This window comes from Magnolia sinica, chromosome 12 (genome assembly GCF_029962835.1).
Source record: "Magnolia sinica isolate HGM2019 chromosome 12, MsV1, whole genome shotgun sequence".
Classification (NCBI taxonomy): Eukaryota; Viridiplantae; Streptophyta; class Magnoliopsida; order Magnoliales; family Magnoliaceae; genus Magnolia; species Magnolia sinica.
In genome coordinates this window covers 68,837,021-68,844,116 of record NC_080584.1, presented here as the reverse complement: position 1 = coordinate 68,844,116, position 7,096 = coordinate 68,837,021, and the positions used below count along the sequence as shown (strand labels likewise).

The 7,096-nt window shown below is 40.6% G+C and overlaps 1 long non-coding RNA gene across 3 annotated transcripts; it reads right to left on the bottom strand.

Annotated features, from left to right (window-relative positions):
• Positions 1-786: 786 nt before the first annotated feature.
• Positions 787-6,358, bottom strand: LOC131221598 (uncharacterized). 3 transcript variants are annotated; one of them, XR_009159476.1, is made up of 8 exons: positions 4,312-6,358; positions 4,057-4,143; positions 3,853-3,969; positions 3,707-3,770; positions 2,116-2,362; positions 1,899-1,997; positions 1,331-1,517; positions 787-1,145 (listed from the first exon to the last, which is right to left on the bottom strand). It is a non-coding gene; the product is annotated as an uncharacterized LOC131221598 (long non-coding RNA). The 3 variants fall into 3 exon arrangements; XR_009159477.1 differs by lacking the exons at positions 787-1,145; positions 1,331-1,517 and having other exon boundaries at positions 1,535-1,997; positions 4,312-4,392; positions 6,189-6,358; XR_009159475.1 differs by lacking the exons at positions 787-1,145; positions 1,331-1,517 and having other exon boundaries at positions 1,535-1,997.
• Positions 6,359-7,096: the final 738 nt, after the last annotated feature.

Sequence of the window (7,096 nt, the reverse complement as noted above, 5' to 3'; positions counted from 1 at the left end):
CCAAAGGATGAGATGGAATTGCATTTAGTTACAACATAGTTGAATCATTAAGGATTTTTAGAAGGCTTTTGTTAGCTAATTCCGAGCTATAGGAACTATGAAAAGAAGTGGAAGAAGGTCATGAGAATGAAACTAAGGGAGGGCTTTCAGGACCCTATGGGCTGGATTTACCAGATCTAACAAGATCTAGAAGGAACACCCTTGGTAGAAAACCCAGTCTTGTGCGTGGAACTTGAGGAAGTGAAGTTGTTTGACTTGATTAGTGACGCAAATGAATGGGGGGAGAAGCACGTGGAAAAGACTTTTAGAGGCAGGGGAAATGGTCTAAGAGTAGGAACAAGGGTAGGTGTGCAGAGAGGTAAAAGAAGACTATGCCATGAAAGTGGGTGGGGTGTCTGATCTTAGCATCATATCTTGGATGCGAGAGGAATAGGAAACTCCCATACCATGTGATAATCGAGGAAGTTATTGAGAAAGGAAAGATTATATATTTTGATAATCTAGGAGTTGATGGTAAAAAGACGAGCTCTCAATACCAAAAAAAAAAAGGAAATGCCGACGGCTAGGCAATGACCTTCCCCGACGGCTAAGGTCCGTTGGTAAAGGCTGTGTTTGCGTTTTTGATTGCAAAAACTGGTGGCTAACATAATCCCATGGGAATAGAAAATTGCGTATCCCAACAGTAATTCTATTGTTTTGTTTGGAGAAATATTTCTCCCTAGAAATGTTAAAAGTCCAAACGTCAGATGGCTCTCTCAAGAGTCTTGAGACCTTTGGAATCTATATTGAACAGGCTCTCTAAAGAAATTAATATCCATGTTTTTTGAGGAACAAAATTTGGAAGTGGAAAACAACTTTCCATAGCTACTTTTTCCTCAAATAGGGGACAATAGACATCCAAAGAAATCATTTTCTCCTCCAATGTTTTCAGTGTTCCCAAACAATTCCAAAGATTCAGATAACTTGTTGGAGACGGATGGGGAGATCTTCAATGCTTGCTCAAAATGATTGAAAGTCTCGGTGGAACTGAAGTTTTTGAGGCAGCTAGTGATCGAGCTGTTTTGTTCGATATCAAGGCTCAAGTCCAGAAAAGTTTCATCCCTTGCTGTCACAGTTTCACACCACGTTTCATTGGTTAGTATCATCTGCATTTTGAGAGTCAATACTCAGATTCCAGAAAAGTTAACAGAAAGCACACATTTATTGGGCAGGAAAACAGCACCAAACAATTATTTTTCATCAATAATGTAAAAATTACAGAAAGCAAGTCATTTCTCATTATCACGTCTAGCTAGCAATCATTTAAAAAGAACGGTATGGGTTGGTTAACCTGAAAATTTGTGTACCCAGGTGACCAGTGGCTCTTTTTTACCACCATTGGTTTGAGCAGCCTGTGGCCCATTTGCAGTCTTTTCAGATGGTGATGAAGTTTCTGGAGAGTCTTTTGTAGAATTGTGCTCTTTCTCCAGGATGTCAACAAGCTCATTAAGCAAAAAATTCAAAAATTCATGAGCATCCTACAAAAAAAAAAGGGGGGGAAATGGTTCATATATTCAATTAGAGGAGAAAATCAAAATGAAGATCATCAAATAATTGAAGACATAACAGGCTCTGTTGCATGTTACCAGTATGCAAATATCTAGGGTACACCTATTGGCGATAAGGGACCGGAACTTGTATTTCCTTCTTTTTTTTTTCTGTTATTGTTTTCGTATACATCTGAACCTTCGAGCGTGCATCTTCAATCACTTGCAGCATTTACATTATTACGGATATTATAATACTGTAATATTCTATATAGACGGATAGCTATGTCATCACAGCGGGTTTCCTACAGCCATTACTGACACCTTGTGTGTCCTCATCAACACTTATTCCTGTCAATGTCAAATGCATACCTGGTGCATGTATCTGCAGGAAAGCTCATTTTGTTTTTTCACTCTTTGCACAAAACGCAGTGGAGCAATAACAACCGTTTTCTTCTTCTGAGAACTTATCTGCATATTGCAATATCCAAACATTAGTTCCAGCAATAACATGTACCCAGTGGTATATGTTAACCACTGTCAACGGAATATATGTATATGAGGAACTTTAGAGGGAGATGCCTCTCACAGAAGTAGAACAATGCCCTGTGAGCTGAACCCACACGCATTATTTCAGCTACTCATTTGTCGGTATGGTTTTCTGTAGGGTGTCAATCAAGTGGTCTCTTTCTAGACTTGAGCCTTGATATCGAACAAAACAGCTCGATCACTAGCTGCCTCAAAAACTTCAGTTCCACCGAGACTTTAACCTGGTTCAGAAGCCGCTCGATGACCCATCCCCCTTCTTTTCCACGTTTTGTTGTTAAAGCATCCACCTGCAGAAGTGTGGGAGCAACGTATGCCCAAGGTTATAATGAATTCCAAAGCAATTAGATAAGGCTGCCCTTTTATTAAGTATTGAAATCCATGCATGCCACGTGTATGGTGGTTGAGAAACAGCACCTTGAAAAATGATTGTAAACTACCAGGGTAGTCATGTACATGGCTGCATGGCATAGACCAAACGAAGATATGGTGAAAACAAGTCGCACTGTGTTTAGATACACAGAATTCATGCGGGCATAACCAATTAACCATGCATGATTAGTGTATTTATAACCCTTTCCCATTCATGACATGAACACGCCAGATATTGCCATGCCACAATACGTATGATTGAGAGTTTATTTGATGGTTGATACACAGGCACTAAGAAATCATACACGTGGCACATATTAATTCAAATCAAACCATCCAATTGCAGGAAGCACTATAGATAGGTCACATCTCCTGAATAATATTGATTTAATGACCCAAACCACTGATTTACGACCATTTGTTTGTTGAAATTGGACTGCTGGGTGTTTTCATCTCAACTGTCCATTAATCACATTGGACCCCACGATATCGATAATGTAATTTGATTCACTTTCATAGCACGAGCATAGTTTCTCAGCTTGTGTGTATCAACCATCACACCATGGAAGAGCATCGAAGACACTACTCATGAAAAACACCCCTAGAATGGGTGGAATGAAGCGCAGAAAGAGCTTGTTCTAAAGTATTAAACGAATGGATGGCGATATGAGTTTATCTCATTAATTAGGTTTTAGAGATCTCTTTATTACATGATTACCATTGTATTATTAAATCAAGATCTCCAATACATAATTACTGCTAACTAAAATGAGAGGAACTCATTTTTAGACATCTATTGAACAGAGCCTAAAATGTTTTACTCATCACCCTGTCAATGCTCCATCTCATGATTTTTTAATTTTCTTTTTACACTTGACTAGCTATAGCTTGGCCACCTCCTTTCCTCCAAATCCCATCAGCTGGAATGTCGAATGAAAATGACATTTAGCTTTAGATACCTGGGGATCCAATCCATGGTTCATTGGTAGATAAGAGTGCCCATCAACACTGAGGTCATGGGTTCGAGTGTGGGGTGTGTGTGTGTGTGTGTGCGCGCACGCATGCGTGCGTGTGTGTGCCTGCGTGTGTGCATGCGTGTGTGTGTGTGTGTGTGTGTGTGTGTGTGTGTGTGTTTAGGTGCATTACAAATAATAATAATTAAGGACAACAGAGAGAGCTTCAGACACCGGCCCTTTTGAAAAAAGAAAAAAGCTGAAGATTACATTAGAGTTCCAATTGAAAGATACAACTGAATGGATTACCTAATCAACAGATTGGATGTCAGTCTGCCACAAGTAGATAAAAGAGCTCAAATTACAAGTCAATCTGCCACAAGTAGAAACACAACAATTACAAGGCGTAAACAGAAAAAAAAATGAAGTTAGCTGTCCTAAGAAAGATGACTCACCATGAAAGGCCAAATTAACCAATTTCAAAGGTCTAATCACCTATTCATTTTCGAATCTCTTGCATGTTTCCATGTGGCCTCCATATGCCAAAAGAGCATGGATCCTCCACATGCATCCTTCACACAACAACCAACACATAAGAAAACCCCACAAGACATTTAAGATCAACAACAACATAAGAATAGCATGATCTAACAGCGTACCTTCAGAGAACAGAAACGAAGGAGGCCAGACCTCTCAGAAATTTAGAAACAGATGGAGCTACACCATTAGGGCTGATGGATACAAGGCTTCACAAGAAAACATAGGCTGTCACCTCTCGACACACACACACACACACACACACACACACACTGAGAGAGAGAGAGAGAGAGAGAGAGAGAGAGAGAGAGAGAGAGAGAGAGAGAGAGAGAGAGAGAGAGAGAGAGAGAGAGAGAGAGAGCAGTTACTAGCACAACCCGGCAGCAATTATATTTCCAGCATTGAATCCCACATGATTGGATGATTGGCTTAATGTACATACCTGCACCCAACATTACCTCCAAGCAACCATGGTACAAAAGTTAGAATCTGCATCTTCCAATCAGCAGGGCCAAAACAGAGTAACAAAAGTAACTGCTGGAAGAACAAGTGACATCATGGTCAGAATGCTTCTCGTATCTCTTGGGAGGTCATTTCTACTTGTAAGAAAAAGCTTTTAAATATGTATCACAGTAACCCCACTGAAATTCTAATCTCTATGTACATATTAATCATATCTAAGAAATACAAATGACATTACTGCCACTGCCCATAGGTAAGCTGATAGGAGTCACCAGACAGACCAAAAACAATAAGAAAGGATCCAGCTGAATCAGAATATTTAAGTGTCATTAAAGAGAAAGGCAGTCCCTGCATGGTTATAAAAACCACGCATTACCAACCAAGCATGTGGACAACACAAATGTGGAAGTTAAAAGAAATGGCAGTTCGAGGATTAAAAATGCCAAGTTTCATTGCTGTTTTGCTTGTAGTTTTCATCTTGTTAGTTCCTTGTAGTTTTCCTTGGTCTAGTTTCAACATTGTTTACCATTTGTAATGCAGGAAAGGCCTCACATGTTTCAATTTGTTCCTAGTGGAATAGTGTTACATTGGATGACATAATACCACTGGATGAAGAAACAAAACATCCAGTGTATGCAATGGATGCAATTACATTACATGGAAGCAGTTATTGAGGAATCAATGGCCTGATTTTGGCTAACAACTATTGTTTATCCGATGTCCATCTTACATAACAATTAGCTATTGGGTGTGCAATTAGTTACTGGGTATGAATCTCAAGCCTGGGTTCAATCCATGGGCTTCTAAGCTCATCCTATACCCTGTCCAAAGTGGTTTGGACTCAGCCTCTAAGCTCATTCATTAGCTACAATCTTTCACTTGTACATCAGCATCCACCACACTTGCATGGATAATTCAACATAACAGAAGTGAAGTAACCCAATGGCATAGAAAGAGATCCTCCTACAGAGAAATGTAAGAATGAGTGAGTGCATAGTTGCAGCAAAACAGAAGTGAATGGTTTAAGTTGTTGTGCCAATTTTAACCCAACCTATTGTTGGAAGGCTGCTACCACCAAGTTGGTCATGGGGTTGGTGTTGTCAGCCTTAGCAAAAATACTATATTAATAATCTGAAAGGACTAACAGGCTAAATTGGGAAAGGCCATCCTAAGTGCAGTAGTGTAGTCGAAAGAACCAAAAAAAAAAAAAAAAAAAAAACATGGCTAATTTTGGGTAACCTAACATTGTTGATGGGGCCTACATCTGGTGGGGTGTCCAGCCTCATTTTCAGGAGGCCACACATATAAAGGCCTTGGATTGCCAGACAGATCTCGCATGAAGTGCCACAGTTGGACAGATTTTGAAATCTAATTCTATTTGCTAAATCTTAGCAGCTTAGAACACCAATAATGTTCTTTCTTTGATTACAGCCCCAGCCCATGCCATCTACATTAATCAAGTTATCATAGGCATGTCTCTGTCCTACCTGCCTGCAATGCGCTTGAAACTGGTCACACACACACACACAGAGCAGCCACTTGGCAGCTACAATGTACATCAAATTCAATCAAACATAGCTCTTGCTTGGTTAGTGAACAAGGATTAACAACAAGAAGGATGCAAAAACAGCTACATGTACCATTATCACTGGATTCTCATTGAAATGCAGGGAATTCATGGATCTGCCTACATTCTAATGTGTCCAAATATGCACGATCACTTCTAGCAATATGCATAATCACATAATTACCAAATCTGCTGAATTCAGGAAAAGAAAATGCTAAAGCAAACCTGCATGTTGCATCATTGAGTGAATTCGTGAAGGATGTCTCTGTGATGTGTAAGCTTCTGAGTGATTAGTTTGTGGGGATCTTACCCTTGATTTTTATAGTGGTCCACCATTTATTGTATATTTGAATCTAGACCATCGAGACCCCTCATCTGCCCTAGATGAAGAGGGTCAGGGCTGCAGCTCAAGAGGGCGCGGTGAGAATCAAAGGGTGTGAGTCCCCTCCCACCATGCTCCCTGTACTGTGGCCCAAGAGAGTCTCAGATCAAGCTGATTTTCAAGCCAGGGGTTATCCGATGGACAGTTTTGAAGTGATGCATACACCACATGGGCCCCACATCGACCCAGTGCCAGTGGAGTGCACCTCCTCAAGCACACCCATCAAAGGCAAAGACAACAAACCAACTTCTTCTCTACATACATTCCACAGACATTACATGAATCTCACTTCCATCTACTCATTCATATCTGACGGCTCTGATCTCCTTTGTAGAACGATACCTCATTCGCCCCTAGATCGTCCCAGCTCGTGGGGCCCATTGCACCCTCATGCCTTTTCTTTTGTTAGCTTGTTAGTACAACCACAGTCAGATCACACTTCACTGTTAGCCACCCTCACTAGGGAATCGATGCCAAGACCTCAGTATTGAAACGAGGTATCTTTCACTCTTGCACCCTCATGCCTTCCTTTATACCCAATCTGCCCTTCTTCCACACACGTTATTACTCTCCATAAGCTGCGCATCCATATATATACCCATCCAAAACCACATTTCCAAAGCCTCATACATCAGAGAGAGACATCCACAGGCCCCCATTGTTTCAATGGTGGACAGGCATTAATTCAACAAAAAGTGGAGATCTAAACATAACAGATGGCGCTCGATGGAAGATGACGCTCAAACGGCCC